Below are 22,516 nucleotides of genomic sequence, written 5' to 3'. Positions count from 1 at the left end.
GGAACCCTGGGGTACGCTGCAGATGATCTCGGAGGCTTCAGATCGGAATGGGGGAGGCGGACGCTCTGGGTTCTGCCGGAGAGGAAGGAGGTGGTCCATTCCAGGACTTTGTTACGGATCCCTACGGCATGGAGGCGTGCGTGTAGTGTGCGGTGGCAGACGTTGTCGAAGGCGGTGGAGAGGTCCAGGAGGATGAGGGCTGTGGTCTCACCGTTGTCCAGCAGTATCCTGATGTCATCGGTGGCTGCGATGAGTGTGGTCTCGGTGCTGTGGTTGCTGCAGAACCCTGACTGGGACGGGTCCAGGATTCTGTTTTCTTCGAGGTATCGGGTTAGCTGTCTGTTGACGATCTTCTCGATGACCTTAGCCGGGAACGGGAGCATAGAGATGGGCCGGAAGTTCTTGAGGGGAGCCGGAGTGGATTGTGCTTATGGTCTTGATGGTGTCATCGATGCTCACGCTGGTACCTTATAACCACCACCATTACTATTAGCATTATCACCACCAACTTTACCACTATTATCCCGGTTATCTTTAAAACCACTACTGTTACCTCTATTACCACATCTATCCAAAATCGTAATTACCTCCACTGTTAGGAGCATTACCATGAACAACATCACCATCACCACCATTACCAACACAACTACCCCCACTATCAATACTCCCACCCCCATTACTACCACCAAAACAACATTACCTTCACCACCATACCTCTATCACTCACCATCACTATTGGAGCGAGTATACCACTATTATCATCACCACTATTGTCACCACAAACATAACCACTATTATCACCACTATAGCCACAACTACCACCATGATCACCACTACTACCGCTATCACCACCACCAATATTATCACCTCCAGCACCACTATCATCACCACCACCTTCACCACTATTACCATTATTACTAATGCCACCATTGGTAATACCACTGCCATCAACACTACCACCGTGCTATTACTATCTTCACCTCTTTCATCTCTATGACCACAAACACCATCACCACTACTATCACCATTCTGACTATCCCTCCACCACCATCACTACTACCAACATTTGCACTATCACCACCACCAGCAATATCACCACCACCACTGCTACTACTTTAGCCCTCACCACTACAACCTCTATTCCCACTATCACAATTCCACAGAATATAACTTAAACATTACATTGCAGTGTTTTACATCATGGTATTTTACCGCGGTTATCATGACACTCCAATATAATATATGTCAATGTAAGTTACATTGCCATTGCCTTTTTACATCACATTTGCTATTAAATATTTAAAACCATAAAGAAGTATTTTACATATCAGAAAGCAATTCAAAATATATGTTTTAAAAAAATCCACATACTGCATGAAGAAGAAACAAATTTTGAACAACTTCCCGTTAAAATATATTTCCCCAGCAAAGATGGTGGCATTAATATAGCACAAGGCTACTGTTCGGAAAACACTTTTTTTTCACAAAAACATATATTTCTGTCATGATTTAATATTAACATTTTCAGGGAGTTCAATATTATTCGTACTTACAAAAAACGGTAACATCTAAAAAAAACATACATTAGAGTGCATCCACCATTCTCCTGCACCTTCTCAGGAGAATCCCAAGAAGCCAAATACTATTTCTACTATAGGAGCACAGTGTCATTTACAGACAGATAGAAGTAAGCGCACTTTAATATACCATTCATAAAACAAAATCTGCCTAATAGAACCTAGCAATAAATATAGAACATGTACAGTAATTGTTTTTTTCTTTACTCCCTACAATGTACACACGTCTAATGCTATGCTTAACTGAAGTGGTGCCGAGATAGGAAAAGTTAGTCCTTAGTACAAAAACATCAGAGGAAATCAAAATGTAACCACACAAATTCATAAATTTAAAAAAGTATAAACTTTAGGTTAGTAGAAATTTGCTAAAACTCAATTGAAAAAAACATTACCAAAACTAACAATATTCTTATGACCTGCAAACAGATAAACCCAAAGATGCATTTTTTAAAATATAAAAACAGGCTAATGAAAACTTAAATGTTTAAGTTTACATGAATAATATTGAAAAATGTTTGATATTTCTTACAGAATTTTTTTTAATTAATGTTAAAATAAAATAAAAATTAGGACCCTATTATGATGCCTGACATTGTCTCTGTCATGGGACCGACCAACACCCGGTCAGCGGGCCCGACCTCCTAATTAGGATGCCACTGAGCACTGTTCGGTCGCATTCCTGTACTTTACAATGGGATAGTGTATTCTGGCCAGAAGACATGCTCCCATTGTAAAATAGGAGGTGCAGTTCATAGATGCACCCCGTGGTAGGCACCTCAAGGGGGGTACCATGGGGTGCAGGGATCAACAGAGGGGCACCGCCTCCAAACAGATGCCATGCACCCAAGAGGGCCCGGCTGGGGCCCCCAAAGTCAAGTTCCAACAGCCTTTCTGTGTCTGAAATGTCGCACGGAACGGCTTCCGAAACCCGACATCGTAATATTTTGGGTGGAAAGAGCCACCCTTGGGATTACTGGCTGCATTCCAACTGGCAGATGGGCTGTCTGAGCCATCGGAAGCCAGTCGGAATGACCGATCAGATTCCTTTCTGATCACCTCCATCGTAATAAGGTGGTCATAAAGGAATTCAATCAACATATTACGATGTGGTCGGAAAAGTTCTGACCAACAGTCGGAACCTTTTCCGACCACATCATAATCTGCCCCATAATGTGCAATATTATTATTTTGCCTGTCTCAGCTCCATTCCATATCCCAACGTGGTAGCATATTTAGGACCAGATGTATCAACATTACAATTTGCGAGTCTATACTAGCGAATTTTACCGATTCGCTATTATAGACTCGCAAAATTCAATGTATGTAGGAATCTGCTACTATTTAGCGATTCCTACGCATTCCTTATTTGCGACTCGCAAATTGTGAGTTGCAAATAAGGAATGGCTTCCCATTCATTCCTATAGGCCAATAGGCCCATAGGAATGAATGGATATAGGGTAAGCAATTTGCGAGTAACCAATAGGTACTCGCAAATTGCGCACGGAATTTCAAGGCTCCAAGGTCTCCTAAAGGATGCCCTGTTGCACCCCTGAAATATGCATGTGTGCACATGTGGTGCACATACATGCCCTAGGGGCATGTATGTGTGCCACATGGCACTTTGAAAAATGCATGAAATTGCATTTTTCAAGGAAATCGCAATTTACCACCAACCTGAAGTTGGTGGTAATATGCGATTCCTTACAACACAATCGCAATTTGCGATGTCTACAAGAATAGCATTTAGGGAATCGCAAATTGCGATTCTCTAAATGTTTGCGCAAAATAGGGAATCGCAATTTTTTCGATTCCTTATTTAGCGAGTGGATTTCTACTTACCTGCATTGCACACAGCTAAATTGCGATCGCAAATGCTGAAATTCTGCGAACACCTGATGTTAGTGTAGAACTTTGACGCAGAGAAACAACTACAAGGAATGAGCAATGAAAGGTAAAAATGTTTAATACTTCAAATGATATAAAATCTAAAACGATTAATTTCTAGAATTTTCACATTACACTATAATCTATTTTCAAAAGCAAAAGAGCATTCAAAAATAAAGAATAGTAAATCAGCAAATTATATTCTGTCTAAAAAATTGCACCGACTTTTGCCATGTAAAGGCTATATATATTTTAAGGAAAGAACATTAGAACTGAGGGAACCCTGGAATTCTGTGAGCTATTTATCTTGTCACTCGTTGGCACAGCGGTTGCACTGGGGTCTATATAGAGGGGAGCACAAAGCACTCCACACTGGAAGGTGTGGCCAGAGAATATTTTTTATTAAGAATTGAAAACTATTGCAAGCACATCCAGTGATCTGTATGGATCTATTTTTCGGGAGGTTGCCCAATATATCCTCCAAATGTTGCAGAGAATATGCCTACCATACCAAATTTTACACATTTTAAAAACAAAAAATGGCAAGAAAAAGGAACCTCCCACGCAAACTCAAAACATTATCTTTCATTAACATTCCTGGGGAGCAAAAATGCTTTTACTATCAATTCTTTTCTCCTTTATAATAACCTCCACTCACAAAAATGTGTAATAAGTTTCTCTAATCAACATAAACTTCTAACCTTAGAATATAAGGATATTTGGATGATAGGTGCAACTCTCAAAAAGTGTCCAATTCATTCAGACAAATTTACATACTAAATATTCACATTAAAAATAATAACATACCATTAGTGTACGTAACACCTTGTGGGAAACAATCTACAACATAAATTCAATTTCTAACCGTAGGGTATGAAACAACAAGCCAAAATGCACCTGGAAAAATAATTATTGATTTTGAATTAACTTTGTTGAATGTTAATAAAACAAATTTCTATAAACTATTTTCAAGGGATAGTTTTTCCATTTTCCCCAGACTATTTGGCAATTTGGTTCAAAAAAATCCCTAGCTGCATACTATAGAACAGACAGTAAATTGCAATTTGAGGTTAGAAAAATCTCTATTTTAGCTTTTGTACCTCTTAAACCAGTAGATGAGCATTTCACTGCTGTAATCCAAAGTGAGTACTCCTCAAACAAAACAAGAAAAATTGGAACCACTTCAAAATTATTTTGAGGACAAGTTGCTTGGTCATCTAACCATGTTGTGCCATAGAAGGTTACCATGTTTTACCATTGTTTGGAAGAAAGTGGTGGAACTGCTACACAAGCTGCTTAGGAGGTGCAAAAGCAAACAATGCCATAGAAGTATGACAGGACTCAATTAAATCTTCGATTGGTAAAGCCCATATACTTTTTTTTATAAATTCTTGGAAATTATGAAAAAGGAGCAAAGAAATTAGAGAAGCTCAATTTTGTGCAAGTAGTCTACAATACATATATATATATTTTTTTAATGAACTAAAGACTTTTGACTAGAATTCAACTTTTTGGCATGATGAGCGACATATGTGTTGGTTGTTTGGGGTAAATGTTTCCATAACACCCTTTTTATAATGAATACTAACATTCTTCTGTGGGTGGAACTTTTCCCCCTTTTCTTTTTTTAAAGTTTTATATTTTCTTTTTCAGCAAAGAATAATCAGCTGGCCCTTTTTAAAGCACCTAATGTAATCTTAAAAATGTACTCCAAAAATTAAAATACCAAGACACCCTTTTTTTTTTGTATAAAATTTTTTTGGTTTTTTTTTTTACATTTCTTTATCGCAAATCAATATCTTGCATTGTTATCATACATTGACACAAACCTGTCGTTGGGAGCTGAATAATGGTAAGTAGCTACACACATATTGTTACTGCCTCACAGCCGTTATATATTTTATACATTGAAAACTGTTTCTGGGGGGAACCCTCCTTCTGGTTTGTGCTGTTCAATGGGAGTTTCTGAAAGTCTGGCTGGGGTCATTTCCGATGGGTATGTAGTAATGTACTCCTATAGGATCTTTCCCAGTGTCATTGTGTCCAATCTTGTGTGAATGTATTCTGATTTTAACCATCGTCGGGATTGCAACTGCCGACGTAAAATAGCAAATTGTTAACTATGGGGGTACAACTAGGGGGAACATTGGGGAGCTATCGGACCGGGTGTCCAAAAAAACAAATTGATCTTACGGACAGTGTTGTCATCTACGTGTGATGTATTAGTGCGTATTGCATGATGGTGCATCTGCGAAAGGGGAGCCCAGAGCCCTCATGGCCGGCTATTACCGTGTATGAGATTAGAGCTCCTGCCATGACTTTAGCGGAGCATTGAATCTAGACTGGTGGGGCTTGTCGTGGGTCTATTGCTACCGACCCTGTAGGGGACAAAGGCGGGGTCTGGGATTGGGAGTCTGTTGGTACTTGCACCAGGGTAGTTTTGTATGTGAATGTGTGTAATAACTGTGCCCATGCTAAGGAAATGGGGTGCTTACGGATGGCCTTGACTTCCTCTTCCCTCAGGACCTCCTCCTCTGCCTTACCCCCATTAATACCAAGACACACTTAACCCCAAAAATGATGTCCCAAAAATGTAAACACTTTGCACCCATTATCAGAACATGCACTACATCCTGTTCCTAAAGGAAATCTCAATGATATATCATTAAAACTATACCCCAAAAAACTACATAATTTCCAAACACCCTGAAAGCCAAAAAAATTTCAAAAAAATTAAAACACTACCCACCCATAAACAGAGGCATCATCAAACCTCTGCTTTAGCAGCTACAGTCGGGTTGGAGCTCTTGATGGGTCTCTTCTGCCCGCAATATGGCAAATAAAGAATCATAAATAACGTGAAAGGGTGGGTGTGTTAATGTATGAGTGAGTAAAAGGATAGAAGGATGGGTGTGAGTGAAAGGGTAGCTGGGGGAGTTAAAGGGTGGATGGATGGATGGATGGATGGATGGATGGATGGATGGATGGATGGATGGATGGATGGATTGATTGATTGATTGATTGATTGATTGATTGATTGATTGATTGATTGATTGATGGATTGAAGAATAGATGGATCAGTGAAAAGGAGAGCAGATGGAGGGTGGGTGGATCGATGGATAAGTGAAACAATGGATGGGTGAATGATAGGGAGGGTAAATAGATGGATGAGTGAAAGGGTGGATGGGCGATGAGAAAGGATGGATGGATGGAGTGAAAGGGTAGATGGATGGATGGAATGAAAGGGTGGGTACATGAATGAGTGAAAAGTTTGATGGATGGATGAGCATAAGGATGGATGGGGGAGTGAAAGGATGGAGCTGAGGGGTTGTGAACTCCCAAATTTAGCTGCTACAGTGGGGGTGGAGTTCTTAATGGACCTCTTCTATCTGTAATTTGGCAGGGAAAGGTGAAAGTGAGTGAAAAGAGGGATGATAGATGGATGTGTGAGTGAAAGGTTTTATGGGTGGGTGAGTGAAAGGATGGATGGATGAATGAGTGAAAGGGTGGATGCAAGGAAGGATGAGTGAAAATATGAATGGATGATTGAAAGGGATGGTGGGTGGATGGATGGATGAAAGGATGAATGGATGGATGAATGAAGCAATGGGTGGATGAATGTGTGAAAGTGAGGGTGGATAGGTGGATGGATGAATGGATGGATAAATGGATGGGTGAGTGAAAGGGTGGTTGGATATGAGAGAAAGGATGGATGGATGAGTTAGTGAAAGGATGGATGACAGAGTGAAAGGGAGGATGGATGGGCGGATGTCTAAGTGAAAAAGACGGTGGCTGAATAAATGGATGGATGGATGGTCAGATGCTTGGTTGGATGGCTGAATTGGTTGATGGACAGAATGAGTGAAAGGGAGGATGGGCGGATGGAAGGAGTGAAAGGATGGATGAAGTCAAAGGTTGGATGGATGGTGAGCAAAAGGAAGGATGAATGAGTGAAAGGATGGATGATGTATGAGTAAAATAATTGATGGAGAAGTGGCAGGAAGGGATGGAGGATAGGGTAGATGAATGGACGAGTGAAGAGTGGATGAATGACTGAAAGGGAGAGTGAATGGATGGACGGAGGAGTGAAAGTGTGGGTGGATGAGTGAGTGAGTGAGTGGATGGATGGATGAGTGAGTGGATGGATGGATGAGTGAAAGGGTAAATGAATGGATGGATGAGTGAAAGGCTGGATGGATAGATGCATGGATTGAAAGGATGGATGGGGGGATGGGTGGATGGATGGATGGATGGATGGATGGATGGATGGATGGATGGATGGATGGATGGATGGGGTGAAAGGGTGGAAGGATGGACCAAATGAAAAGTTGGATGGATGGATGAGTGTAAGGATGGATGGGTGAGTGAAAGGTTGGAGCTGTGAGGTTCTAAACCCCCATTACCTGCTTCAGTGGGGTGGAGTTCTTGATGGACCTCTTCTGTCTGCAACTTGGCAGACAAAGGTGAAAGAGTGAGTGGAAGGATGAATGATGGATGGATGTGTGAGTGAAAGTGTGGATAAATGGGTGAGTGAAACGGTGGATGGATGGATGAGTGAAATGTTGGATGGATGAGTGAGGGAAAGGGTGAATGCAAGGATGAATGAGTGAAATAATGAATGGATGGATGAGTGAAAGGGATGGTGGGTGAATGTATGAAAGGATTAATAAATGGTTGGATGGATGGATAGATGGATGGGTTTGGAGATGGATAGATAGGTTTGGATGTGGATGGATAGGTTTGGATATGGTTTGGTGGACAGAAGAAATGGTGAAATATTGAATGATTGATGAAAGAATGAATGGATGACAGAATGTAAAGGTGAAATTGGGGATATCAACAGGTGGATGAAGAAGTGAAATATGAATGGATAGATGCATGGATGGAATAGATAAAAGAGCTTTTCTAGTGAGGGTTTTGATTACTTGCTTCATTTGCTTGGCACAATAGGAGCTTTGGTTCAAAGTGAGGGTTATTTACATTTTCTGGCTACTCCCTTACCTATAAACTCTGCATGCACTACTACCACCACTAACAATACATGCAATATAATCTTTAAAAATGTACCCTAGAATCAAAAAAGTCAACCTGTATCACCAACAAATCTGTCCCAAAAATGAAAACACTTCCCACCCATAATCTAGAACCTATTGCTAATAAAACCACAGATACAAGGAACTTAAACCTGTACCCTCAAAAAGTACGCAAAATATCCACTCACTCACTTGTGCATGCAAGACCAATGTCTGTTTTGACAGTGTTGTGTGTAGAACAGAGTACGATAAATAGTGACTTGAGCATATTTGTGAGAAACATTTTGTGCGTGTGTGTTTGTGTGTGTGTGCAGTTGTGTGTGTGTGTGTGTGAATTCTATCAGTAGCAAAGAGGCCATATTTGTTAGCATTGCCAAGGTGATTTTTTAACGAAGCCCATATCTATTCAATTTACAGATGAGGTAGTAAAAAAGTTAAAGCCTGATTTAGAGTTTGGCAGATGGGAACTCCTTCACAAGTGTGGCGGATATCCCATCTATCTCATTGCAAGTGCTTAATGCACTTGTAACAGCGCAGATGGGACATCCGTTGTGTGTGTGGTGGAGTACCCATCCACCAAACTCTAACAAAGACCTTTAATGTTATGTGACTGCATTAGGGGAGACATACAGCAGTGCCATTTAACCATTGTCTGCAACATCCCCATATCAGTGACCACATTCATTGGGAGGAAGTTGTCCCTTAAGGGAAAGTTTCCTTCTTATGAATGGATGCTACCCCCTTTCAATTGTAGATATCTAATCAACAGTTTGTGATGGCAGCTGCTGTTGCACACCATTGATACTTTGCATTGCTATTTGAAAGGTGTTGCGTCCTTCTCACACATTTTACCATTCGATCACAATGAGTAGCAAAGTGTACCTTGCAAGCATGAAAGGAATTCCTGATTCTCAAAGTACTATTATTACAATGTAATTTGCCTGTTTGCTTTCTCCAGGCTTCTGTTTTTGCAAGTCGTGTGTACACAGCCGGCTTTATGGAGGTGCGACCGGGAACTAACCTAAGGCATTTAGCAATAAAATTTCAATTTAAAAGAACCTGCTTGTGTGTCCAACTTTCAGACAGTAATAAAAATGTCATGATAACTCTTTTGATTAATGTTCCTGCTAGAGAGAAAGATGGAGTTTTGTCTAGTGGAAGTTTTGCCTCACCATAAAGTAGCATAGAGGGTTAATATGCCGGCAGGGGCGTAGCTTGGTCAGTAAGTTTGGGGGGTGGTGAGCTTCAGGTTTTCCAACAATCAGGCTGGCATATAATGTTTAAACACATTATATGACAGAGTACATGAGAGGGGTCTAAGGGGCAGTGGAAAGGCAGAATAATGTGAATTTGTTGCAGTGCTAGGAAAGAAAAAACAATATTTTGTAAAATAACCAATATTTGTGAGGACTTTCAAAACAGAGAGGGAGAGGGTGTGTGTGTTATTTTCTCAGTGTATGTAAAAGTTACTGGAGAAATCCAACTGGAATCTCACAATACCTGAATGAAAGCACCTGCACACAACTATAACAGAAAATGCATTTATTGGGGGGGGGGGGGTGTAGCATCACAAACATCCCTCCTGAATCTCCACCGCTGTATGCCTCCTGCAAAGAACAGATCTATATATTATGAATATAGCTGAATGCATTAGTAAAGCCAGCCTTTACCAGCGCTTTAAAATAAATGAATGTATTCGAGAAAGGGGCTATGGAGAGATGAGGGTCACATCAGACAGCTGTCAGTGAGGGAATCCGAGGAGGTGATATGGTGGTGTCAAACAAGATTGGCGCACTGGGCGCTACCAGCGCTAATATCGGCCCTGCATGGATATCATCACAGCAAAAAAAGTTTTCATATCAGGCACTGACTCACTTTTCATTAAAAATCTTTAAAATATAACAATAGTCTTCAAAAATAAAAGAAAATCTAAATAAATAGTACATTCAATTAAAGAGGGCTTTCCAAAAAAAAGTTGGCAAAAATGGCTTTCAATAACCCCCCTCCTCCACCACTATGCTTCAAAAAATAAAGGAGGCCTGAAGAGGAAAGCATTTCAAAACTACTCTAAAGCAGCTTTGGGAACATTTGAAACAACATCATGCACTATTTTATTTATTTATTTATTTAAATTCTTGTATAAGAGAAGTTGTTTTATCAAAAAAGTAACTCTTTTGTAAAGTTATTAAGAATTTGTAAATTATTACTGTCTGTCTCCTTATTGTGTCCAAATTAAAAATAACCTTTCTGGTAGGAAATGGGAGGCTAGCATGTTCTGGGAGAGGTGGACATGCGCAAATAAGTGCAAATTTAAAAAACTAATACTAATCAATATTACCATTGGTACTCTTCCTTCCTCTGTTTTTTTCATTGGCAGCCAGGCCATCAGGAAACTCCCTCAACCAATCCTGTCGCTGCTTTCCTATGAGAGCATCTCTAGGATTGGTGTGAGCGGCCTCACTCGGCACTCCACAGTGCTCTGGAGGCTTTGGCTTGCTCTAACCCCGTGGTACACAAAGTACGGCCCGGGAGCTGCATGCGGCCCTCCTGACCTTCCCCAGTGGCCCCCAGCTGAGTGATTGCACTGGGCTGTTGATTTTTACATCAGAAAGCACTAGCATTAAAAAAATACGTTAAATAAACAGGAACAGGTTTATTTACAGGCTAACTGAAGTAAATGAAAAGAAGCAAAAAAGCTGCCCTGCAAAACGTAACTTTAGGAACACATTCATTTTTCTACAAACATGTAAAAATATGACAAAGTCTCTTCAAAATTCGAAAAGTGTATTTCATTGACATGGAGAAGCATTACAACTTAGTACATCAGAACAGATAAGTGCATTTAGAAGTATTTTATTCAAACCTCATCATTTTCAGAAATGAGTGTAGAAATATTCATGCCTTATCACACTCTGACAACAATACTAGTAGTGAACTAAGTGGTAAGTCAGTTGCCACTTGGAACCCTCTTGGTGGCCAGGGTTGTTATTATACATGGACAACATTGTAGTTTGTTAAATCAAATACAAGAGGTCTGTACAGCATATATCATTAACTCATGTATTCCAAATTGCTCTTTTTTGCCATAATGAAACAAGCATTGGCATAGCCAATAGGTCTCGCCTTTGGGACCTTATAAGTGTTTAGCCATGCAACAGTTGCATAACTAAACACTTATAAGGTCCCAAACGCGAGACCTATTGACTATGCCAATGCTTGTTTTAACTGCTGCAATGTATTGAAGCCTCACGGAGATAATGAAAGCGGCCGTGCGGCCGCGGCGGGAAAGTGATCGCGATCAAACATCAAAGCGGCCGCGCGGCCGCAAAAGTGAAAGTGATCGCGGTAAAAGTGGCGCACGCGCCCGCACACATGCACTGTAGCTCCATGCTGGCCTGGTAGCACTTTTTGGAGCCCTCTCAATAAGTCTCGCCAGACCAGCGCATGCGCTGGGTCAGGCGAGACCTAAAAAAAAGAGGTAAAGTGAAATCAAGCAGTTGCCTAGGATCAAACAGTTGGGTCAAGTGGGGAAGCCGGGATTGATCCATGATTTTCAGGTTACCTCCTTTTTACACTTCTGTCTCCCAAGGTAGCTTTAGCCAGCAGAAAGGCTTAACCAAAGTGTGGTAGAGGGCTAGCAATTCAGATATAGAATAACACAGTATTGTCAAATGTATGACTATACATGAGACTGGGGACTTCATTTGGCGGGCAGTGTGGAAAGAAATACTTAAAATAATTCCATGACTCACAGACCAGACCCTGTATGTGATTCGCTTCACCTATGCCCACCTTACCCCCTACAAAGACCCACTCCCACTGTGCTGGCATTAATGCGGCCCTCGGGCATGCCACAGACCATAGTTTGTGGTCTCTGGGAAAATGTTTGTGGGTACCCATGTTCTAACCCTACTATCTTAAGACAGCGGGGTTAGAGCTGTTCAAAGAGCGCATGTGTGGCAGGCCGTCGCAAGACAGTCGGCCAAAAAGGCATACACACTTTAAACAGTGCTTTCCCAGCCCACTCTCCTCCCGCTGAGTGACATGCCGCTGTCACTCAGCAGTGGCCCCGCCCCTGTCCTGACGCTCTGTTCTAGACGGGGCATTAAAAATAAAATTGTAATGAATGACCATTTTATTTTTCATCTGGGGGGCTTTGGGAATAATTTAAGTGGAGCGATGGCCCTCCACTCCAATGGAGGTTCCGCCCCCATCATTTTGATTTTTATTTCGATTAATTATTAACAGCAAAGTGTCAGCAATAATGTACCTTTCTTCTTCCTGCAACGTGCGAATGATGAGGATCCGACCCTCCCTCCCTAACATCCCCTGACCCTCCGTTAAAGTGCGAGTTGTCATATGGCTCCCCACAGACGTCCTGGGTCAGGGACTTCCTTATAGTGAGTGGGGTCTCAGTATAGTGTGGGTGACAGTTGCGGTCAACAGCAAGCAATTAGTCAGGTCTGGAGATCTAAAATGGTTGCATTTTTCTACCCGGTCATTTTGGAGTTAGAAGACGGTTGAAACCTTCCTTCTGTTGAGATGTTCGGCTCGATGCTGCCCTTCACGATGGGAGCCCTTCCTTCTGTTGAGATGTTCGGCTCGATGCTGCCCTTCACGATGGGAGCGTCACACAAAGCGAAGTGAATGATTGAATTGGTCATGCGCGGAGCGAGGTAGTTGTTGTTCCCCTATGTTTTCCTTTTGATCAGTACTGGTTTGACGACTTTCCTGAACAGGGAATCATTGGGGCCTAAAATAATCACCCTCTCTCTGCAACGTTCCAAAAACGTTAAGGCCGGACAAATACAGTCTCTTATTAAAAAATATATATATATATTAAAATAATCATGCGGAAAACACTCTTTTTATCACCAGCATCTCACTTGAATTGCTTTGGGAACGATTCGAACAAAGATCACAGTAGATGTCATTTCCTCCAGCACCACAGGAGTTAAAGTGTTCAAATAATAAACCTCACCAGACCCTGTGACTGGTCTGTCAATCATTACTCTTTGCCTACCCTCTTTAAACAGAACCTACCTAATATTCAACAACTGTATGCTAAGAGAGTATCGTTTTGTAGTCTTACCAGTTCGCAGAGCACTCTGAGTGACACTCATTGAATGTAATCCTGACGTATGCCGCTTGGCACGCTGGTGGAACAGTGCGGAAACCCGTGCCCCCGTCTTCGGTGTGGAATTGTGGCGGCTGCTTCAAGGTAAACCCCCGAAAGAGTTTTTCCGCGTGTTTAATTTGGGATATGATATGATGGCACGGTGACTTTTGACTCAATTTATCTATATTTTCTGGGGCATTTTTGTCGTTAAACACCGTCTAGTGGAAATGTGCTAAATATTCCTTTTTCAAATCAGAGACGAATTCCAAACGTGTTTATAGGCGCCTGTCTGGTTTCCACAAGACTTTTCTTCTAGTGTCTCATAAAGTAAACCGTGCAGGTTCAAGCAGGTTTTTGACATCTCGCTTTATACAGAGACGCACGAAAAATATAGTCATCGCCATGAAGCATGTTCTAGTTGGCGGAATAGTGTCTTAAATTATGTATTTATATAACTGTTGGAACATGAATTGTTGGTTATAGTGCTTTAAATGTGCTGGTACTGAGTACCGGCACTTTAGTTTTATCTCTCTGAGTACCGGCACTTCTCTACTGCTGAGGAGAGTACCGGTACTCATTAAACGCTGGTGCTGGCGGCCTGACTCTGACAGCTAAGGCACTTCTGTAGACCTTAGCCGAAACCCCCCCTGAACTATTCAGCTTGGGCTCATCTGCATACCGTCGGGGTGTTCACCATCATGCAGTGTTGCAAACACAGAAATTGAGGCAGCCCAGTGACAGGGTATTTAGAAAGCCGTGGGAGGTAAACAGATTCAACTGGCTTTAATCCCACCTGATTCTTTTGTGTAGGAGTCTGCTTATGTTTGTCTGCTTGCCTGTGATTGTTTTTGTGTGAGAGAAATACGAGAGAAAGGGGGAGAGAATAGAGACACTCATGGAAGATATGTGCATGTCTGCTTGTTTCGGTGTCGTTCGAGAATATATAGTATTGTGCCAAGCAACAGCAATGAACAGATTGATGATGCAAATATTAAAAAACAAGGAAATGTTAAAATATCATCGCGTTTGGCTTTCGTTGTGTACTGAGTAAACAAACCTTCTTTGTTTATTGAAAGACATTTCTCATGTGTTTTGGTATGTGCTGTAAGCAGTAGCGGCTCGTGGCGGGAGTTCTGTGAGGCAGTGAGGCGGGGCGGGAAAATGTAAACACCGGAATATGGATGAACGGAGGTAAGTACACATTTAAATTAATAAAACGAATTCCTTTGCGCGTGCTGCATCGCATTTTACGATGCAGCGCGTGCAACGAAATTCGTTTTATTAATTTAAATGTGTACTTACCTCCATTCATCCATATTCCGGTGTTTACATTTCCCCACCCTGCCCCTCCCCCGCCCCACCTCACTGCCCCACCAAACTTCCTCCACGAGCCGCTACAGGTATCTTTCATCATATTTATGTTATACATTAAAATATTTAATATTTACCATTTTAACCTATATATTTCTACTACAAAATCGATATTCTTGTCTTTTTTAACAATATTAGTGTGGAACGATATATTTGTTTCGATATTTTTAGACTTACCTTTACATGTATAGGAAAATGAGATTTTTGTGATCGATATTTTTGACACAATGTTCATGTATAACAATATTTTTGTTCTTGATATTATTCCATTCTTATCCTACACTTAAGTAGGTGTGGTTTCCAATCAAACTACTTAGACAATGTAAAGCCCAGCTATTCGAATGCGTGAACTCTTTCCAATGGCACACCCTTAAGTAGGGGGTAAAATATAGTCCAGGCCAGTGATATACAGTGTGAACAGTGTGAGGGCTAGAAGACAGCTCTGTTGGATCCCCCTCTGCACAGGTATGTGCCCTGTCACCTCTCCTCCAGGACCACACATATCGTGCGCATAGTTATCTTGGTGCAGCCTTATGATAATCCCCAACAAGTTTTGGGAACATCTGTGTCTTCTAACACCCGCTAGAGTGTCTTTCTAGGTACTAGGTCAAATGCAGACCCAAGGTCCACAAAGACCACATAGACACGACCATCCCCCAGGCTCACCGCTTTCCAGAACAGGAGCTGTAAGTGCAACACTTGGTCCAGGGTGCTAGTGCACTACAGGAATCCTGCCTGGAATGGAGAGATAACCCCTGTGCCCATTAACCATTCCTGTAGCCTTATCAAAATAAGTCTACAGAATAATTTCTGAGCCCTATTGAATGGGCCAATGGGCCCATAGTTGGGGGTTGGGACCTTAAACTCTTCTTGAAAATTGAAAAATCCCGGCCCCCTCATGTAGGTGGTAGAGGGGCCCCTTTCAAGATGGCATTAAATAGGATTGTCAGATAGGGTCCGCAAAGTTTAATCTCCGATAGATAGTGGTCCCCTGGAATTTTGTCTAACCCCAATGCTTTGGTGTGGGCGATCTGGCATATAGCACCCACTGTTTCCTTTGTGTTATCTCTAAGAGAACACAAGCTGAGCCACAGATCCCTGACTCCCCCTCATGTAAAGGCTCTTCCTCGGGTATGCACGAGTAGAGGCCTGAGAAATACTCACTCCACTCTGCAGCTGTTACATTGCAGTCTGACTGTGCCTGAAGATTCGCTGTACCTGTAGCTAAAATATTCCATAAAGTATGATGGTCTTTCGCCCTGGAATCTTGCAACAGATCTAGCCACTTTGGGTTTTCCCATTCTATTTTTTTAGATAAAATTGGGAGTTTATATGTGAATCTGGCTTTATGAACTCTGGACTACTAACCTTGACCCTGAATGACCTTAGATAATGCCTTCCTGGACAGTCTACAGCTTTTGTTATAACAGGTTGTATATTGTGGTTTTCGGAACCCTTTGCTTCGCCTAAATATATAAAACATGTTACATGGGGTAACTCTCAATTGGGCACGAAGAACCATAATCTTATCTGCGTTAGCGTCAGAGGGATCCAACAACTCTATTGCCTCTAAGCCATATGCCACCACTTTATTAACTTCTGCAAGAGATCCCTCAGACTGAGCCATGTCACTCCACGTCAGTCTTTGTCGGTTACTAGTAAATCTTAACCTGCTATCGAAGGGTTTGTTAGTGGATCCAATGATAAATACGGCAAGGACAAGCACATTTGGATCACAATCCTGCCTGGCTCTCACCACCTTGTCCACTAAGTTAGACCATTATCAGATATCTAACAGAATATAATCTATGAGACTAGTGCAATTCGTTCTGTTGTATGTGTGCCTCCCCCTTTATCTGAATTGGATCTCCCATTGCATACCTTTAAACCATGGTGTAAAGTTTGGGCATTTAACTGGATAACTGTGGCTGACCATTTTGTATCTGGTTTTACTGAAAGTGCTGTAATTGACCAAGACTGGTTCTCCTTGCTAGCTATATCGGGAGGTCCTAAATTGAGCAGTTCAAATGTACAAATAAATTCACCTGCAAGTATTTTATAGCTAGTCTGAGGGATACTAGCCAGATGACCAGTGAGTTGCTGTATTACTATAGTATTCTGGTAAAATCCACAGATATACTGTACACATTGCAAATATGGAAGATTTATTTATCGCTAGTTTGCAAACTTATACACTGCAAGTCGGGGAGCCTTAATCATACATTGCAGGGTCGATTTTACTGATATACTTAGGCCCCCCACTGGACGATCCCTCTCAGTATTTATAGCAAGGATACTAAAATTTGCAAACCCTATGCGATATAACAGCTTAAGGCCCAAGTCTCTTGAAAAAGACAAAAGTCTAAAGTGTCAATGAAATGGCACCTTTCAGGATCATTCATTTTTTATGCCAGGTCTGCGACATTCCAGGAGAGTAACCTCGTATAAGCTCCTTTTTTGTGTTTAATAACATATTCCATCAGAGCAGATTTTAAAATAACAGTGTCCTGTGGATATGAACTGTCGGTACTCAAGGCCCTCAATTTTTCCATTCCCAGCCATTCATCATCACACTCAAATTGCATTCCTTCCCCCACTTTATCACCAATTACATATTTAAACACTGTGGAGACTAAAGTGATAGGGCCCTCCACAGTCTCTCCTATTTGAGTGCAGCCTAGAACACCCAGTCTATCCAGTCCATTCCTCAGCCTCTACAGAAAGGAGAGTTTTCAAACAACTGGAAAGTGGGAAACCCAGCTGAGATCATACAAGGCACGTTCTAGAGTCCAGTGGTCAGGCCTCTCACTGATTCTGCTTCCATTATTGTGTGGACTATAAAAATAAAGCCTAAAGGTACAAGTTGGGAGACCCCCTCTGTATTTTGTTATTATAATAAGCTGATCTTAAAATGTAATGAACATATTATGGGGTACATCAATTGATAATTATACAGTCACCATCACAGTCTGTTGGACTACCCCCAGTCCAAAACACCCGGGTTGCTAGAACCACTGTGTAGATAATTTATGTCTTTAGTATAGTGCCTTAACCGATAGAAACTCTTACTTTTTAGCGACTAAGAGTTTCTGTACTGGATGAATGTGGGGCATTTATTTTCTAATCAGCATTACGTATGGTGTGTACTTAGGAGGAAGATGTATTCAAGGTGGGTTACTTCCCTTTAGTTGATGAGGCACAGTGTTAGTATTGCTAGGTTTGATAGCCTCCTTATGTATAGTTAGCATATCCATATCACGTATTCACGTTGTCGAACAGATTGATTATATTTAATGTCCGCTATATAGGCTCCCTTTCTGGGTTGATTGACTTGTACTGAATTATAGTTGTGTGAAGTATTTGTCCTTAGGTTGGCTCCTCAGACCCTTTCACCAGTATTTAAATACCCATTAGTATCTATAGCAGATCTTGATAAGACCATTGGATGCATGTTATCAGCTTTCAGTAGCCCGATGAGGGACTAAAACAAGGGACCTAAAATTTTGTATTTCTGTTATAAAAATGTTTACTTCAATCATAATGCTTTCATTACTTGACCCTTGCTTGTTATTACTTATTCCATCAGCTGGTTTAGTTACTTGGACGGAACAGTGGAGATTACAACCAATGGGGCCTGCTCATGTGCTTTCTATTTCGTACCTTCCTTTGGGCCTTGCTTCCCCTTATACGATCTACGGGCACCCGCTGTCCCCTTTGTTTGAGCACTATTGGATCCTCTTGTTTGTTCAATAGCATCTTCAGTTAAACATTTAGTGTGGGTTCGCTTATTGGCTGCCACCATACCCTGGGCACTAGCTTTTTCCCCTTGCCCTCTCTCGGCTAAATTTGCCTTGTGGCTCTTCCCCCAGCAGATGTATTTGTATTTGATTTTGTCTCTGCCTTCTCATATAGCTCATAATTTGGCTGCCTCGCTGAGTCGAATGGAAGTGAAGTGTTCACATTAGATAACAACAAGTCTACTTCTTCAATTAAAAATCATTATCCTGCACAGTACAGTTAATGGTTGCGTTCCAGGTGCTCATTTTTTTCTTGCTTCCTCCCACCACAAGAGGGTCAAAGGCATATCGTTTGCCCATAATAAAAGATAAATACACAGAACGTCACAAAAGAGAAAATACGTCACTGACCTTATTAGATGCTGTCCAAATATATCTCTGATAATGTCACGCCACAGGAGATGGCAGGTGCTTGTAAGCGCTACAGGTGACTCTCGTAAGCGCTCACACCTCCTCCTTTCCCCAGAGGATTCTGGGTCTTGCTGTACAGATGATGGGCTACAAAAGAGCAAAGTTCGAATTAGAGCATCCCATGCTTTTCAGCTCTACAGGAGACACTCGTAAGCCCTCCCCGCTCCTCCTTTCCCCAGAGGAAACTGTGTCTTTTGGTCCAGATGATGGGCTACAACAGCAAAAAGTGCCAATTAGAGCATCCTACGCCATGGGGGATTGCAGGCTCTTTTAAGCACTACAGTTTACCCCTGTTAGCGCTCCCCTTATTTCCATTGCCCATCTGGATGTTGCGGTCCAGATGATGGTCTACAACAGCATAAAGTTCCAAAGAGTGCGTCCAACGAGGCATCGCGGGCACTTTTAGGCACTACAGGTGACTCTCATCTAGCACTCCCACTTCCTCCCTTGCCCAGAGGATTCTGGGTCTTGCAGTCCAGATGATGGGCTATAACAGCGCAAAGTTTCAATGAGCACATTAAAAGTACAAATTGTACAGAAACCAAGAGGTACATTGAAACGGTCATGGGTAGAGGAAAATAACAGAATCAAAGTTTGAAAATACATAGCATAAAGTCTGAGTTCTTACCACCTTTATTTCCCTTTCTCACTGGGCTGTTTAGGGCTCAAAGAAGCTTGGGATACAACATGGAGGTAGGTGGCTGTCCTGAGGTTCCCTCCATGAACCTAAGGGCCTGTGCAGGAGTGAGGGAAAAGTTCAGGGCTGCTTACAAGCATGAGAGATATCACTAACTGGTGTGCAAGGGGGCAAGGAGGTCCTCCTGAAGTCTGCATCTCCTTGAAAACAGACAAGCTCAATCCACACTTTATAGATCCTATTCAACCCTGGAGATGATGCCCATATCTAAAGCCCCTAAAATACTACTTTTGCAGACTTAAACAAATCACGTTTTCTAGCGAAATTCCTGCTAGATATACTATCCACACACAATTGAAACCACAAAAAAAGATTAAGCAGCCTCTTGAACACACTCTGGTTAGGCTTAGGTGTGTATGTTGCCTTTTTAACTAGTAAAAAAGAGGGGTTTTGCCTTCGGGAGGTCTTAGCACAGATTAGGGGAAAACCAGTAGACCAATTTAAACAGTCACGGTATTAGGAAACAGCAGTTTTAAAAGTACAATATGCACTGAAAACCAAGAGATCAATTTAAACAATCATGGGTAGAGAAAAAGAGCAGCTTAAAAAGTACAAATTGCACATAAACCAAGATATAAACATAAACAGTCACAGGTAGAGGAAAAGAGCAGTTTTACAGTTTCAATATACACTGCACAAAGTCTGTGTTCTGTTTTAAAGGAGGAAATATGACAGAATGTCAATACTGATTCCCCCAGGAAGGAGGTACATATATAGCCTACTAACCAATCTCCACCTAACGATATATCCATATATCATTAGTAATCAAGAGAGCAGTGAATACTTTCCTGAATTCAGATGGAGGTACAGCAGGAAGGATCTTGTTTATTACTTGTAACTCCCTAAACAACAATAATTTAAAAATGTCAGTGTTGCCTACCATTCTCCTCGAGAGTAAGTTTTTTGAAGCCTGCTAACTCTAAGGCAATTATGCGCTTGGATAAAAAAAAAGTAAATCCTCTTCTCAGGAAACGCAATACATAAAAACAAATGTTGATCTAGACTTACATTTAAGATGGTGAGAGAAAGAGAAGACGTTAGAGCTGCTCAAAGCCTTCATCCAGACAGGGACTATAGAGGAGGATTTGAGCTGAGAAATGGAAATCAGTGGGGCATAACCAGTTCCAATGAGTTAGTCATTAGTTACATAACACCAACAAAGTGAGGACACAGACCAATTCCTCAAACATTAACCAATCTAATCCTTTACACCCTCCCCGCCCCCAAATCAGCATCCATCTCCATTAGGGGGAAGCAAAATCGACTACCATAGCATGTAGATGACAATGACGTCTAAACTTAATCTTAAACTTATTGCATAGAATTCCAAAAGACACCATCCGCAATAAAATAAAAAAGACAAAACTATGAAGCAGACCAAATATACATCTGGGTACAAGAGATTCAATGACTTCTTTTAATGAATGCAACATATGTTGTTTTGGTCCAGGAAATAAACCCATGAGTATAATCCATCTACTTTTTATAATCAAAGCAAGATCTAACTTTGAGTAAAATACAGGATCAGCAATTTGAGAACAAATTCAACAAGTAGGACATGCATTAGCCTATCAATACCATGGTGGGTAAAATCACTGGATGATCAAATTCTCCTTTGCTGGCTCTGACAGGGAGGACTGTAATGAAACTTAACCCCTTCAGTGCCCGCCCCTTTCCCCGCCCTGTGCCGGCGCTTTCATTAGCGGGCGGGGTTTATGACGAGCTGGTCTCGTCATGGGCACAGCGCAACCGCGGCCCATGACGAGACCAGCTCGTCATAGGCATTGAAGAGGTTATAGGTATGATGGTCTCATATTTTTGGTTCCAAATACAAGACAAAATATGAAGCAATCCAGGAATGGTTGACGATCCTGTGGGCACAAATATAGTGGGACTTGGCGGCCAAATTTGTTACAAGTAAGATGTCAACAAAGAACGAAAATGGTTGAACAAAGTCAAGTTAGACATTTTCAAAACACCAGTCTTGCAAGCCATCATTACAGAAGCATCACATGTAGGCTGCGGTGCACATATAGTGGAAACTAAAAATAAGGTGTAAGGGACCCTAGCGAGAATTTCTATGATTGACAAATTACTTAGAACTACAGATATTGTATGTCTGTGAATGCATTCCAATACCAAATTCACAACGCAGCGTACGTAATAACAGAGAACCCCACTGCAATATTTAACTTGGCAAACAGAGATGCACAGCTTCATGTCCCCTGTTAAAGTTGCTGAAGGACATTTGGAACTGGGTCATAGCCAGAAACATCTCCATTGTGGAAAACCAAACACCAAAGCGGACAATGGCTTGCTGACTACTTAAGCAGACGGACAAGCAGCCCCTATTAGCGTGACCTACCAATCGGTGGTCCAAATGATGCTCAAATAATGGGGGACCACTACACATTGTTCGCCACAGAAAAAAAATAGCAAATCTTTGTATCCAGACACTACCATCCCCAGTCCCACCATTAATAAGCTGGTGCGGAATATTTGCTTGTGACCTTTTACCATTACTGCATATTCTACAGTAATAAATGCACAGCATCCAACAGTGTACTCATGACAGTGACTCAAGGTTGCCTCACCATTCATGGCTTTTACAACTCATGCAAATAGCA

The 22,516-nt window shown here is 41.5% G+C and overlaps 1 protein-coding gene across 6 annotated transcripts in view; it reads left to right on the top strand.

The window, feature by feature from the left end:
- The window catches only part of LOC146785317 (alpha-1,4-N-acetylglucosaminyltransferase-like), a 409,953-nt gene that overhangs the window by 164,829 nt on the left and 222,608 nt on the right, over window positions 1–22,516 (top strand). The window contains exon 1 of one of the 6 annotated variants that reach the window (XM_085634307.1): window positions 13,540–13,715. The exons of 4 other annotated variants lie outside the window; for them this stretch is intronic. The gene's annotated coding sequence lies outside the window, so the exon portion shown is untranslated. Of the gene's footprint in view, window positions 1–13,539; window positions 13,716–22,516 lie in introns of those variants that run through there. One more of the 6 variants, XM_085634303.1, reaches the window with a different exon arrangement.

Source organism: Triturus cristatus, chromosome 11 (genome assembly GCF_964204655.1).
Source record: "Triturus cristatus chromosome 11, aTriCri1.1, whole genome shotgun sequence".
Taxonomy (NCBI): Eukaryota; Metazoa; Chordata; class Amphibia; order Caudata; family Salamandridae; genus Triturus; species Triturus cristatus.
This window is presented reverse-complemented; position numbering and strand designations above follow the sequence as displayed.